This window comes from Peromyscus californicus, unplaced genomic scaffold (assembly GCF_007827085.1).
Source record: "Peromyscus californicus insignis strain IS unplaced genomic scaffold, ASM782708v3 Scaffold_4__1_contigs__length_199733344, whole genome shotgun sequence".
NCBI classification, from domain to species: domain Eukaryota; kingdom Metazoa; phylum Chordata; class Mammalia; order Rodentia; family Cricetidae; genus Peromyscus; species Peromyscus californicus.
Genome location: NW_026294562.1, coordinates 149,944,769 through 149,960,789, shown reverse-complemented (window position 1 = coordinate 149,960,789; position 16,021 = coordinate 149,944,769). Strand labels below are relative to the sequence as shown.

Sequence of the window (16,021 nt, the reverse complement as noted above, 5' to 3'; positions counted from 1 at the left end):
GATGGATGTACCAAATGAACCACTTTGATAGGATCTTTCAAGGCCAACATGTTGTGGAAGATAATTGGCCATTCAGATGTCAAGTAGTCTCTCGCTGGACCCAAGTGGAGCACATGGACAAAAGAGCCCATCCGAATTGTGCTGAGACATTCTGGCTGTGAGAGTGGGTTTCCTGTGACCTTGGGAATCGGGTGATGGAAGAGCTAGTGCAGGCCGCATACTGTTGCCCTCTATGCTGTCACACTGTGGTGTATTTACATGATGCCCTGGAACCATTTCTGTGGACTTCGAAGGTTATATCCACTCAGAGTCAGGAGGCCTTGTGTGGAAGTGTGGGGAGGGCTTGTTAAAAGACAGGGAAGGAGAGGAAGGCATCTTCGCATCTAGGAAGGGTTTCACACAGAGGCCGGCACAGTCTCAACATTTCGTCATGTTCTTATTTTGAGGTTCCATCAGGGCTTGTCACTGGAGTCAGACCTGGTTGGAAGGGGTAGAGAAGAGAGGTCACGTAGAGGGCGGCAAGTTGAGGGCCTGCGGTGAAGGTGCGGGGCACCTTTGGATAGTCTTTCCTGAACTAGGCATGCCTGGCTCCACTTGGGTAGCTGGGAAAGCCCGAAGCCTCTTACTTGAGAACTTCCACTCTGCTCAGCAGTCAGGCTGTGGGCTGCCCTCCTCAGGTTTGGCTCTGGAAATACTTTTCTGCTCCTCGGAACGCCCAGTCCTGTGAGAGGAGGAAAGTGTGTGGTTCACTAAACCAGCACAGGGCCCGAGGCATCCTTTCGTCTCAACTCCTTAGCACCTCCCAGAATAGAAACCCACCGTCCCAGGTTCCCCTCTTCTACTCCAGGCTCAGAGCAGACGTGGTCATGCCATCAAGGTCTGCTTGGCGACGTGAGGGCAGGATTGCGTTGTTCACTGCTGACGCTGTGTGCCTGGTACACTTTGGGGACATAGGTGCAGAGGGACTCCCCCGTCCCCTTCACTCTGTGACTTTCCTCCTGCCGCCTGTGCCGACCCCCGCCCCACCGGTCTGGTGTGGTTAACAAGCCGGGTACTTTATGTGTAGCGTCCTTCCTTGTGTGTCTGCTCCCTTAGCAGATCCCGTGGTGCCAGCCCTGCAGTGCCCCATGTCTCCCTTCCCATCCTGACATCTCTGCTGCCACCTGCATGATTCCTAACCCATTTGTCCTTTGTGTCAACTCTACAGTGTCAGCTTCTGCTGCTGGCTGCTCAGGCTGCTTGTCGTCGTCTGCCTGTTTCCATCTCAGGCTCTTACATTCAGCGTTCATTAAATGTTCTATGATCATCCCGAACAACCTTGTCAGGACAGGGAGGGGAAAAACACCTATCTATCTTCTCTCTTGCCATTTCTCTCAAGTGAATGAATTGAATATTTTTATTGCATTGAAGATTAATTACCTCCCATCCCCAGGCCAGCTTTAATATTCTAGCTGTAGTTTCTTGTGATTGGGGCCCGGCAGAGTGTCTGCCCTTCCCCTAAGCTCCCTCCTTTGCCTGGCTTCTTGTTTCTGTACGGCCTTCGCTTTTGCAGGGAGAGGGCAAGCTTGACCCGTGGCTTCAGATGAAGTGCTGAGTTGTGGATCTTACAGTTCACATACCTCCTGAAGTGGCCTGGATTTTCCTGCAGTATGGGGCATGGTTAACGTGGTTACCAAAAAACACTGAGACCCGGAGGGTTTAAGTGACGAACTCACGGCTATCCAGTGAGTGAACTTCAGACCCCATGCTGCACTGGGTTTTGGGCTATAGATATACATTTCCTTTCCAAACAAGCCAACTCTTAATGTGGAAGAGGCGCTGGCACTCTGACTTAACCAATCTAGGCCCTCTTTGGGGAGCACCTGTTGGAACATAGACGTGCCTTTTCAGGGTGAGGAAGGAGAGGCCACCTGGAAGTCCTCTTCTCTGGGCAGGTGGTGTCTGGTGGATAGTAGATGTCCCTCGTCCCCCAGAAAGGGGCATGTTCATCCTTGAAGGTCTTTGCACCTGTCTCTAAGATGGCTTCTGAGAGGCTAGTGTTAGGGGGATGTCTCCGTTGATGAAATGCCCATCTCAGAGGCATGAGAAGCTGAGTTCTATCCCTACCACCCGTGTAGAAAGGCCAGGAAAGGTGGCATATGCCCGTAATCCCAGAATTGGGAAGGTGGAGGCTGGATCCCTGGTTCTCCCCGTCAGCTAGCCTAGCCTGAGTGGTGAGTTCCAGCCCAGTAAGACCCTGTCCCAAAGGTGGGTGGCATTTTTAAATGATTGTCTCTGGCCCCCACATGCATATATATATATATATATATATATATATATATATATATATATATATATATATATATATATACATGTGCACACACATGTGCACCCCCACAAACATGCATATATACACATGTACTTACCTCCCCACGCACAAACCTGAGTGTAGACACACATACTAATCAATTGGCTTCTTGGTCCCTCATGATGACCAAACTCCAGTTCCCCGTTCCTGCTTGTGTACCACCTCCAAACAAGTATGTCCACATGTTTTCTTATATGTGCTGCTTCCTCTGTGCCCTCCCCACCCTCCAACAGCCCTCCATTGTCCTAGCCAGCCTCTTCCAGCTTCCCAGGCCTAGAGTCCCTGTGACTGAGCCTGTGAAGAGTCCTCTAGTCATGGAGTCTTTTCAGCGCTCCCCAGCGCTGCCATCTTACTCCCTGGGCATTTCCTGGAAGTTCAGATGTCCCTGTCTGTCCCACAGTGGGTGGAAGTGCTTTTTGTCCTGGATCACTGTAACACCTTTTAGTGATTTCCTGGGCCTTTGTTCTTCATCCGCCATGGACACTAATGGACTTCAGACACTGCCCTGCTTTTCAGCTTTAAACTCCAGGAATTGGGCCGAGCATGGTAGTTCATGCTTTAATTCCAGCACTCAGGAGACAGAGGCAGGTGCATCTCTGTGAATTTGAGGCCAGCCAGAGCAACATGAGACTCTGTCCCCAAAACAAATAGACAACCAACTCAAACTCCAGAAATCTATCATGCCACCCATTCTTGCTCTTTCGTATTCTAATCCTTCATCCCCAGTGTGAGTAGTCCCCAGCATGAACCTGGCTGTGTGTCTCCTGCAGACTGTGTTTTTACTTTTGGGAGACCCACTGTGCAGTGGTGATTGACACCTCAGTCTTATTTAACCCTCTGGATAGTCTTGTGAGTTAAAATGTATTCTAGCCAGGGGTCCAGGAAGACGTCATGAAGTTAGATACCACTGAGTGGAAAGGGTGACAGTTTTTCCCCAGAAGGAGCTGAAGTGGGAGGGACATAGAAAGGGTGAGGCTAGCAGAGACACTTGGTGTCACCAGGGACCACCGGTGTACTATTATCCACTTTGATCAGATCACAGAGCTAGGGGGAGATGCAGTGATATCTGAGGCTCTGAAGGTGAGCTGTGCCTGTTCATTGATGAACATGGAAGTGTCTGGCTGGATTCATGTAGGCACAGGGGAGCCACTGGCAGGCTTTGAGCAGGGGAGGTGTTAGCCCGAGCTTAGATTTACAAAGGTTACCTTGGACCCCAGTGGATTGGAGAGAATTGGTAGCACGGAAAGGAAATGCTAAGAAGCTGTTGCAATCATCCAGGACACGTGTTCCCTGGGCTGAACAGTCCATGGCAGCAGGAGGGCGGGACCGGGGATGTGGAGTGGCAGGACTCAGTGGCTGCCCTTGAGGAGTTGAGACAGAGGTGACTACAAGGAAGAGTGGAGGCAGGGGGGTTAATTCCGGAGGGTTTGGGCGGCAGTCGGGTATGGGGCTGGAAGGGGAGGTAGTAATTGCTGTTTTGAGCATTGGAACTTGAAGTGTAGGTGACCTGCCTGTTTCCCGTGGTGCTTAGTGTTCTTCAGCTTAGCTGCCACCAGTCACAGGCCTCTCGGTGTCCCTTCTTATTAATACACGTGCCTGCCTTTTACAGGGCAGGGGAGGGTAGCTCACAGCGGACCTTGTTCTCTTTGAATTTCAGGGGGGCCCTCCATGCCCCTTACATACCCTAGGCCCAGGTGCCCTCCTGTGTGCATCTACACATGGGAGGAGCCCCTGGTGGATCGGCGTAACCACACAGTTCATGTCTGAGTATTTACGTGAGAGGAAGCACTTGGAATGGCCGGCTGTCTGTTGACTTCCCCGCCGATCTAGGTGAGGTTCCTGAAACATTGACTCAGTAAACTAAAAAGGTTATTAGAGAATAAAAGCAGATGTTAATAATGAATGCGTCGGAAGCCATTAGGATGTAGCAAATAGGAAAGCCAGGGTGGTTGTCAGCTCCCGTAAGAAGTTAGAGGCGGATGGATGGGATGATCAAATTTAAAGTCTACTCAGCTGTCAAAGCTGAGATTGATGTCTTACGGGTGTTAGGAACAGCTGTCATGCACTGGGTGCTTTCTTTGTGAAGATATTGCTGTAAGCATTTTACGTGTAGTAATAAACTCAAGTCTCATAAAAACCTAGCAAAATAGCAACTGTTGTTATTAGCAAAATAGCGACTCTAGTTATTTCTGTGTTTGAAGACCAGAGGAAGCTTGTCCAGCATCATGTAGCTTGTACATGGTGGAGTCAGGATTCAAACTTGGACTTTTAGTACCAAGACCTACATGGTTACCCATGCTCCTCCCTACCCCTTGGCCATCTTCCAGCCAACTTTGGACTCTTAGTAAAGCAAACTTTAAGCCATTCGTAACTCCTAGGAGCCAAGAACACTGTCATCTTTTCTGTATCCCTTGTGCTGTAATGGGACCTGGGCACGTAGTATGTGTTCACTAAATGTACGGCGAGTAAATGTCCTTCCAAGTCACTTTGATAATGTGAAGAGAAAGGGGTCTCCTGGAGCTTCATGCTTGTTGTGTGGCCAAGGATAACTTGGAGCTCCTGACCCTCCAGCCTCCGTCTCCTGAGTGCTGGAACCACAGACATATGCTGCTGTCGCACCCAATTTATGTGGTACTTATGGTAGCTAGGGCTTCATGCATGCTAGGCGAGCACTATACCAACTGAGCTACATCCTTAGTCCAACTTAAAAAAGATTTTAGATTTCATTTTTATTTTATGTGTATGGGTGTCTTGCCTGCATGTATGTCGGTGTACTTGTGCTTGCTTGGTGCCCGTGGAAGCCAGAAGAGGGCATCTGATCTCTAGAGTTATAGATGGCTGTGAGCCACCATGTAGGTGCTGGAAATTGAACCCAGGTTCTCTGGAAGAGCAGCTAGTGCTTTTAACTGCTGAGCCACCTAAAGCCCCACAAGTCTATTAAAAATCTTTTGAGCACATTTTTGCTGTTACTAGCACAGATGTTCTAGTTCACTGAAGAGATGCCTTGTGGTGATATGACTCTACCTCTACTACAAATCTGGACACATCACGGAGCCACTCTCTGAAATAAAACTGCTGTGGTAGTTGATGGAAGTAGTGACGTTTTGCTCATGCAGCTACAATGGCTGACACAGAGAGAATTAAATTCTGAACATTTGGAAGAGTTATTTTCCTTTTCTCTATAATTCTTGTTAATGAAAAGTTTAAAAACAAAAAACAGTCCTGGGAAAATGCTTCCTGATCCCTCTGCAGTTTCACACTTCCGTGTTGTATCCTGGGCCACATAGCCAGTAGACAAAAGGCAGGTGAACCTGGGTATGAGCACCTGCCACACTCAGGACACTATGCCTGAGTAATTAAGGTCAATCATCAGGGAAGTCTTAGGGTTGTTACTGTGACTACTGTCACACATATGAGGGAACTGGAGCTAAGACAGTCGCAGTGACATGGCCGAGTTCACAGAATAAAGAGGTGATGGAGCCAGAAGTCCAACCTGCTGTCACCTGGTCTACTAAGGAGGCTTTCTGGCTGACTGCAAACCAGGTCCTAATACTAGGCAGTCTCCCATTGGCAATTCCTGCTGCACCTGGCCAATGGTGGCAGTGTGTGTTGACAGCATTAGATTAGAACTGTGGAAACAAACAATGCATTCAAAAATATTTGACCTCTCTTGCAGAGAACGTGGATTTTGTTCACAGTACCTACATGGGAGCTTACAGTGGTGTGTAACTCTAGTTCCAGAGGATCTGAGCCCTCTTTTGGTCTCCCTGGGCACCAGGCATGCTTGAAGAGCATATACATGCATGTAGCCAGGTACTCACACATGCACATAAAATAAACATGAAACTTTAAGATATATGTTTTTGAGCTCTGGCTGGGGCTGTAGCTCAGTGATACTCCTTAGCATGCAGGAAACGTTGGGTTTGATCCCCAGCACTGCATAAACCAGGTGTGGCATGTGCCTGTAATCCCAGCTCTTAGGTGGAGTCAGGAGGATCAAAGGTGCTTTAAAAAATGTTGAATTATTGTGGATGTGCAACACTCCCTGACCTATATTAAAAGGAACTTGAAGAGAGAAGCGTATGGGGCATAGCCTTTGGAAGGCTCAGCTTGCCCCATCACAGTATGTGGTTTAGAGCTTCCATGTGTGCTTTTGATGGACTGTTTACCTACATGAGAGCTCAGTGGGCCTTAGTCTTCTCAGAGTGCAGAAAAAGAGGTGCATGTAGAGTGGTTTGTCTTGTGAGTGGGCCTTCTTACCCTCTAGTTGAAAAATGTTTGCACCCTGATAAGCCTCTCCACCAACACAGCAATCCAAATCAGACCAAATTAGAAAAAGCCCCAGTTTAATGGGTAAAGTGTTCCCAGGTGATTCTCTGGCCCCCCAGATAGGAGACCAGAAAGAGAGACTGAAAAAAACATGTGTCTGTTTTCTGGGGTGCAATTTAAAATACCCTGTGGGAGTGGTCTCGAGCATCTCTGGGGGAGGAGCCTTGTTTGGTGGGACTTTCTGGGGGGTAGGGTCTGGGCAGAGAGGTGGGTCTTCCACCAGAACAGTCCAGACTCTTTGGGTATATGGATGCCAGGGTGCCAGGGCTGAGGTGGAACTCCCACCAGAACGCTGATGTTGAGCTGAGCGTACAGGAAGAAGCAGAAAAGTCCAAAGGAAGTTGGAAAGGCTAGTCAGTCCTTCACCCCAAGCCCAGGCCTCTGTCACTGTAACCCAGATTTGTCGTCCTTAGAGTGTCATGTCTGGACCCTCAGCACCTCCTTTTTCTTCTGGTGTCCTTCATTCAGTGTGTCGCTGAGACCTGTCCCTGTTATTTCATCGGTACATCTTTCCTTTTTCCCCCACCTGCATGTACTTGTGTCTGTGTGAGGGTGTCAAAAGCCCTGCAGCTGGAGTTACAGACAGGTTTGACCTGCCATGTAGGTGCTGGGAATGGAACCCGGGTCTTCTGGGAGAGCAGCCAGTGCTCTTAACCACTGAGCCATCTCTCCAGGCCCATCTGCCCCTTCTTGATGAGTAGTATTCCATTATAGCTGAACTACAATTTATCAGTTTGCCTATTGTATTGGTTTTCTCAAATGCACAACAGGTTACCACTCACAACAGTATGTGTTTCTCAGTTAATCGTTGTAGAAGTCAGGAGTCTGGGTGGAACCAGCTGTGTTCCGGATTATGATTTCATAAAACTTAAATCGAGGTGTCAGGTGGGCCAGAAGTTATGTAGAGGCTCTGGGAAGAATGTGTTCCTATGTTCTTCCAGCTCAGCAGCCAGCTTCATTCCTTGAGACCACAGGAGTGAAATCACGCTCCATACTGTCAGCCTGTGGTTATTCACAGCCCCTACCAGCCATGTCTGTCCTTTCAACAATGACACATGATGCTGTCTACAGAATTCACATTCAAGAACTGTGCAGTGAGTTATAAAAAAAAACACAAAGCTATAAGGTTAAGTAAGTTTATGATTTTGTGTTGGTTCAGACTCAGAAAAACAAGTATCACATGTTTTCTGTCACATTCAGAATCTAGATTTAAAAAGAAAATCATGAAGGTAGAGGAGTTATTTGGGAAGAGGGAGCTAAGGGGACCAGCAGGAGACAGCAGGAAGAGATAAGAATGTAAGTACATTTACATACATGTGTGCAAATGTCAGTGTTTTGTACAATTAATTTGCACTAATTTAAATTACAAAATACTAGTTCAGGATAATTTTAGTTTGCTCCTGACCTTGTGGCTGGAGGTTAAGGGCAGCCACGCTGAAGGAGAAATGAGCCCCACCCTAAGGGAAGAGGCAAGGCCACACTGTAGAATGGGGATGTTTGTGCAGACATCATGGAGAGTGCAATCTGCTGCATCTGTTATTCAAGCACCTTGCCACTGCAGAGGTTGACTAGCCTTCCGATAAAAATGTGTCAGGAGGGAGGGAGGAGTTGTTTCCCTGTCGGGGATATGGAGCCAAGCACAGAACCCAACAGTCTGCAACTTCGTTTTGAACTGGGGAAGTTGCAGAGCCATCTAGTTAACCAAGAAGGTGCCTGTGAGGATGACTAGGCCAGGAGCTGCCCTGCAGGCAGTGGGCTCCCGCAGGGTGCCCCTGGGGACAGGACAGCAGCCTGCTTGTCTGTTGACTTGCAGGTTGTGCCCGCACTGAACTCAGTCAGGCTGGGTCACTTCACTTTTAATTTCAGCGAGAATGTAACTTTAGAATCCGGTCTCAGTGATTCTATTTTATTTTAATTTAAAAAGCCAAAGTGCCGGCTGGAGATACAACACAGCCGCCCTAGAACTTGCCTAGCTGCAGGAAACCCTGGCCTCTATACCTGGCGCTGCATGAGCCAGGTCTGCTGGTAGATGCCCAGGACGCAGAATGTGGGGGCAGGAGGGTCAGAAGTTCAAAGTCATAAAGTCCTCCTTGGTGGCATAGGAAGTTTAAGGGTAGCTGGAGATACAGGAGACCATGTTTGGTGGGGGGAGTGGGCAAAAGTAAAGTTTCCTCACTGTCAGGGGCCTGAGGGTGTCACAGACCCTCTTGGTCAGGGCCACATTCAGGTGTCCTGCGCCCTGGCTGACAATGACTCAACAGCTCTGCTGAGCAGCTGCAGTAGAAGCAAAGCGTCTTGAACCTTTTGCACAAGTGGTTCATCCCCGCAGCTGCCGCCTGTTCGTCGCAGGCCCGCTTTCTAAGTGCCTCCTCCCTTAGGCACCTGGGGGCTTTTCCTCAGCTCTGGTGATATCTTCCTTCATGTCTTAGGCAACCATTCAGTTAGCTCCTGACTTACATTTTGAACATATAAAGGGTCATCTGAATTCACCCGTTATTTACAGAGCTCAAAGCATTTGCCAGAAACCGTAAGGAGTGGGCAAGCTCAGAGATCAACTCAATTCACTCCGTTAACGTCTATGGTGGGAGGTACACAGATGTTGGACTTCCACTCACCAGACATCTGAGTAGGACCTACTGTGTGCCGGGCACTGTGCAAAGCTCTGAAGAGAGAGATGAGGAGGCCCGGTTATTATCTGTATACAATGTGACAGACATGTGAGAACCACTTAGTGCCAAGTGGAATAGTGCTGTCTCAATGGCAAGGCCCAGAGGAGGGAGGGAGCAGCTGCTTCTGAGGTGCCTGGGCCACTTATTAGCTCTTCGCTCTTAGTCAAAGTGTTTACCCTATTTCTCAATTAATCCATAAAGCAAAGCTATAACAAGTTAATCTACCCAAAGTACCTAGAACAAGGCTTAGTTAACTAAAGTCATCAGCCTCTTTCCTTGCGCTCTCCCTCTCTCCCCCACCCAGAACTACAGTGAGCGGAGGCATAGCCTGAGTTTGTGTGCTGGGCTGGGGTGCTGCACCTGGGGGGTGGGATCTTATAAGAGTAGCATGTAAGTTGTTTGTGGATAATTCTGCTGATTCAAAGAGGCTGGAGAGCTGTGTTCAATACTGAAGATCCTAAGTACTAGACAAAGGAGTTTGGGCTCAAGCATTGGAACACCAAATAATCCTCATGGACTTTCAAAAGAGCGCTTTTGGCACAGGAGGGAGAGATTGGGTGCAGCAAAGAACCCAGAAAGCTGTGACAGAATTCCAGGGGGGTGGGGGAGTGCCAAGGCCAGAACCACGCTTAGCACCTCTCTCAGCATGCAGAGGCTGAGGGGAAAGATTCAGTTCTACACCTCTCTGCCTGCCTGTAGGTTTTTTTGTTGGTAGAATGTTGGTTTGAGCCCTAGTTTGTCCCATGTAGCCATAAATCTTAATATTCTGACGTCACGTTCAGCCTTCTGGCCTCAAAGCTGATCCAGATAGACAGCTGCACACATAGCTTTGGATGGGGTTGAGTGGATGCTTGAACACATGGACACCAGTGGACAGCTGTGGAGCCTGTTGAATAGGAAGTTGTCTTATGGAATGGAGAGGTTGCTGAAGAGGGGCCCAATATGTAAAATCGCCTTGATATTGACTGCATGTAAAGATAAGCTGGCTGGCTCTCTGCTCCTGCCTGTTCCAGAGCCAGCCGCATCTTTTCATGCAATGCCAGCCTCATTCATGAGACATGATGGTGAATGTCAGAGTGAACACATTTGGCCATATTGGACACTTGGTTACCAGGGCTGCCTTTATGTCTGGCAAAGTGAACACTGTTGCCATCAATGACCCCTTCATTGACCTCAACTACATGGTTTACATGTTCCAGTCTGGCTCTACCCATGGCAAGTTCAAGGGCACAGTCAAGGCTGAGAACGGGAAGCTCATCAACAGGAAGGCCATCATCATCTTCCAGGAGGGAGATCCCACCATCATCAAATGGGGTGATGCTGGTGCCGAGTACGTCGTGGAGTCTACTGGTGTCTTCACCACCATGGAGAAGGCTGGGGCCCACTTGAAGGATGGGGCCAAAAGGGGTCATCATCACTGCCCCTTCTGCTAACACCCTCTTGTTTGATATGGGTGTGGACCGTGAGAAATATGACAATCTCACTGAAGATTATCAACAATGCTTCCTGCACCACCAACTGTTTACCCTCCCCCACCCCCCACTAGGGTCATTCATGACACATCTTTTGGCATTGTGGAAGGACTCATGACCAGGACCTCCATGCCATCACTGCCACCCAGAAAACTGTGGATGGCCTCTCTAGGAAGCTGTGGCGTGATGGCCGTGGGGCTGCCCAGAACATCATCCCTGCATCCACTGGTGCTGCCAAGGCTGTGGGCAAGGTCATCCCAGGGCTGAACGGGAAGTTCACGGGCATGGCCTTCCGTGTTCCTACCCCCAATGTGTCTGTCGTGGATCTGACATGCCGCCTACAGAAACCTGCCAAGTATGATGACATCAAGAAGGTGGTGAAGCAGGTGTTGGAGGGTCCACTAAAGGGCATCCTGGGCTACACTGAGGACCGGGTTGTCTCCTGCAACTTTAACAGGGACCCCTACCCTTCCACATTTGATGCTGGGGATGGCATTGCTCTCAATGACAACTTTGTGAAGCTCATTTCCTGGTATGACAATGAATATGGCTACAGCAACAGGGTGGTGGACCTCATGCCTCCGTGGCCTCCAAGGAGGAAGAAGCTCATCCTGGACCACCCACCCCAGCAAGGATATGATAGTAAGAGAGAGGCCATCGGCTGCTGAACAGTCCTTGTCCCAACTTAGCCCCCAACACTGAGCATCTCCTTCACAGTTTCCATCCCAGACCCCCAGAATAACAGGAGGGGCTTAGGGAGCCCTACTCTCTTGAATACCATCAATAAAGTTCACTGGGCCAATATGTGTGTGTGTGTGTGTGTGTGTGTGTGTGTGTGTGTGTGTGTGTGTATAAGCTGGCTGTCGTGGGAACTGAAATGAGTCTATTGAAGTCCTTCTGCTGAGTGGGATTCTTTGGCAAAAGTGATCTCATTCCATTTTTGCAGTCTTGTCACGTAAGTATCACTATGCCCATTTTACGGTGAAGACGACTCAAAAATTGCAGGTCCCATAGCATGGTCAGATGGCTTACAAATGTCAGATGATGGACCATGCTTAGTGTTCATGAGCCTTAATTTATAAAATAGACATCACAATAAAACAAACCCCAAGGGATGATTTATATATCAGAGAAGATGCTGTATAGATGAAAAAGGAAAGACACCATGTAGATGGGAAAGATGTGTAAGGTTTTGTCATGCTGTGGCACTGCAGTAGTGGTTTGTCACGTCTCCGCATTTGTTTCTTTTGTCTTGTGTATGGATGTACACGTGTGGAGTGCTTGCTCAAGCATGTGCATGTGAGGACAGCCGTCCACGTTGCCTGTCTTTCTCTGTTGCTCTCCACCTTATTTTTTGCTCCAGGGTGACCCTGGAGCTTGCTGTGGACAAGCTGGCTGGCCAGTGACCCCCGGGACACATATGTCTCTGGCTCCTTTTCCACAAAGCTGGGTTACAGGTCTCCCAGCTCTCCTGGCCTTCACATATGAGCTGGGGATCCCAGTTCGGGTTCTCCTGCTTGTAGCGAGCACCTGACCCCTGAGCCATCCACTTGGCCACACTTGTGTCTCGTCCAGTCAGCATCCCTCTGCCTCTCCCTCTGCGGATGGCCTTCATAGCTCCCCGGTTGTCTCAATGATGCCCTTCCTAGCTGCTTCTCTGTGATCTTGGACACAGTCTTGCTTGGATCATGCTTTGCATTTAGTCTCTTTGCTTTCGTTAATCCAGGACAGCTCTACTTTGTCTTCCATGACAGTTGTGTTTTTAAGTGTACAGGACAGTTCTGTAGCCACGTATTATGTCCCTCAATTGGTTTTACCTGATTTTTCCTCATGATTAGATTTCACCTCTGCCCTTTTGGCAGTAATTCTAAATAACTGATGGCGTGCCTGCCTTTAATACATCCTCAGAGGAGAAATCTGATTTGAGTTTATCCCATTATTAATGACATTCACTCGGGTCTTCGGGTGAGGTGGTGTCCTCCCCTTTTTTTTCTATGAAGCTGCTGCCTTTCCCCTTTTTACTAAACAATCCTTGTCACAAGATGGCTGAGCTGTGTGAATGTGCCACTCCTCTTGGACTTGTGCTCAGCAATTTTAAGGTGAATTAATGATTCATCTCTGCATTAACTGTTATTATAATGGTTGTAAAACTTCCCTAAATCAATTATCCCTTTATGTTTATTATTTATGACATCCCAGTATAAGGAAGAGATTTCCCTACTTCCTTATTTATTACTCAGTATATATTCATGGATTTTCATTTTATTCAGTGTATTATAATCGAGTGTTGTCATTATTCATTGTGATGCTCAAATTCTCCCTGAACCCAGCTGGTGGGAGCCCCATCAAGGTGGCCTCTGTGTCCTTTGACACGTTCCCATCACTCTGACTTTGTAGGGTCCCTGTGTCACCTTACTTCTTGGCACAAATGGGTGCTCAGTTTCCAGGTGTTCTCTCCTTGTCCGGACCCTGGAATTTGCCATTTCTTCCGAAAGTCTGATTTCTCTTCATTACAGTAAGGGATCTCACCGATGCTGGGGTGTGGTGGGTCACTACTTCCAGGGTTGGTTCTGAAGGATTTAGGATCAGAGATCTGTACAGTAAGGGATGTCACTGATGCTGGGGTGGGGTGGATCACTGCTTCCAGGGTTGGTTCTGAAGGATTTAGGATCAGAGATCTGTACAGTAAGGGATCTCACCAAGGCTGGGGTGTGGTGGGTCACTGCTTCCAGGGTTGGTTCTGAAGGATTTAGGATCAGAGATCTGTACAGTAAGGGATCTCACCAAGGCTGGGGTGGGGTGGGTCACTGCTTCCAGAGTTGGTTCTGAAGGATTTAGGATCAGAGATCTGTACAGTAAGGGATGTCACCGATGCTGGGGTAGGGTGGATCATTGCTTCCAGAGTTGGTTCTGAAGGCATTTTGCACACACTGTTGGCCTATGCAGATGGAAAAATATATTAACACTGTTGGAAGCTAGAATTCCACTGCTGATGGAGGAAACACAAACATGGAATTGGGGAAGCAGAGAGCAGCCCTGTGAATGTCAGACCAGAGGCCAAGGCATGATGGGAAATTACAGTTCCATACCTACACATGCAGGCTACTTAAGTGCAGAACTGCTGAAGAAAAGGACCTACTGTGTAATTTAAGATGTTTTTGTAGTTCTTTTTCTCTTTGTTTTGGGTTTTTCAAGAACAAAGACATTACTATTATTTAGAATTACTTAAGATTGTAATTCCAGAAAACAGATTCGTACGATCTTGAAAACCCATCCCTGCTTTGTTTTTAGCCAGAGCTTGCTGAGCCTGGGGCCTGTGCCAAAGACTGCCAGGCCTAGCTCCTTCTTGCTCCTGTAAACAGTTGTATTTGTGTTAGAAGTAAGTTTGGCCTATTTTTATGTGTATATTTTATATCTAGTTTACGTAAATAGAGTCATACAAATTTATGATTGCCTGTATTTGGCTTCTCGTATTTAATATTATTGAAGATCTGTTCGTATTGTGAATATTGGTAAATTTTCCCTGCTCTAAAGTATATGAATTATTACTTTTCTGCTGCTGTGGTAAAACTCCATGACCATGGAAACTTATAGGAGAAAGGGTTTATTTGTACAGTTCCAGGGGAACAAGAGTCAGTTACGGCAGAGAGACATGGCAGGCAGAGTGGCAGGAACAGGAGCTGAGGGCTTACATCTTGAATTGTAACACGAAACAGAATGAATGGTCATTTCACTCTCAAAGCCCACCTTTAGTGACGTATTTCCTCCAGCAAGGCCACACCTCTAAAAACCTTCCAAACAGCACCATCAACTGGGGACCAAGTGTTCCAATGCCCGAGACTTATGGGGTGTGCCATTCAAACAAAAACTGTCTCCTTTCCCATGAGTTCTAGGTAATGAACCCAAGGCTTTGTGCAAGCCAAGCAAATGCCGCACCTCTGCACTGCACACCTGACCACTAGAAAGTGTTCTGCACGGACTACATTTTCCCTGTTACATGAATGCCAAATCCTTCTTTAAAAACGTTTGCTTTGGTGTGGACGAGCCAGGGCCTTGTGCTCTGTCACAGAGCTGTACTTTCATTTCTTACACGGAATGCACTATGAACACTCTGTGCATGCCTTTTCATGAAGATAAGCCAAGTATCAGTTCGGGGCATTTGTGTTTCCTGGCATATGTATATTAAGTATGTATACATAGTTTTTTTTTTTTTTCAGCTGTAGAAGCTATTGCCAGACAGTTTTTCAAAGCAGTTATTGAATTTCACTCCTGACAACAGTGTGAGGCTTCAGCTCTCACACATCTTCACCAGCACTTGGTCTTGTTAGTCTTTTTAATTTTAGTGTATGTGGTGATTAGGTAAAGCTTCATTGAGAAGAAGGCTCTACAGCAGTAGTTCTCAGCCTGTGGGTCATGACTTTCACAGGGGTTGCCTAAGACTATTGGAAAACACTGATGTTTGCATTACAGTTCATAACAGTAGCAAAATTACAGTTATGAAGTAGCAGTGAAAGTGATTTTATGGTTGGGGGTCACCACAACGTGAGGAACTGTATTAAAGCGTCACAGTGTTGGGATGGTTGAGAACCACTGGCCTAGAGTGTTTGCCCGTCCCAAAGCTATTCACTGCTTTGAGTCTGACTGTCTCAAGCTGGCTGTCTTCTGCACATGGTTCCATGCTGCTCCCCAGGGTATGGCGGCACACCATTGCTGCATCCAGATGTATGGTTATATTAGGCTCTTTCAGTATGCGAGGATCAGAGGTATTTCAAATATCATGAGGACTGTGGTGCAGAGGGGAAGGCTGGTGAAGTACGTGTCTTAAGAAAGAGCAGCAGGAAAGTCATTCAGGACAAAAGGCAGCTCAGAAACCCAGACACTGGGCCAGGCACGGGATCTGTTGCTTCTTCCTGTAGAATTCCCATACTGTTCTTGTCTTGCCGGTTCTGCCTGTAGCCCTCATTCTGTTAACCTTCCCAGTAAGGACTCATCCCTAGAGCCTGTTTCAGACCAAACATTCACATACGGTGCATCACAGGCTGCAGCCAGCCCCCAAACTAGATATTGTATGTCTCAGAAACATATCTTTAGAGTGGGGTGAAGAGTGGAGTCTTGTTCTGTAGATGGCAGGTGCTTGTGTGCGGTGGGCTGGACGGGTTGAGGATGTGTGAGATGGGTCTGGTGGTTAGGATCCTGTTTTCAGA

General features: G+C 47.8%; 1 protein-coding gene and 1 pseudogene across 1 annotated transcript in view; both read left to right on the top strand.

Moving 5' to 3' along the window:
- Sergef (secretion regulating guanine nucleotide exchange factor) overlaps positions 1-16,021 on the top strand; it is a 213,104-nt gene that overhangs the window by 115,968 nt on the left and 81,115 nt on the right.
- On the top strand, positions 10,374-11,502 carry LOC128094673 (glyceraldehyde-3-phosphate dehydrogenase-like; annotated as a pseudogene).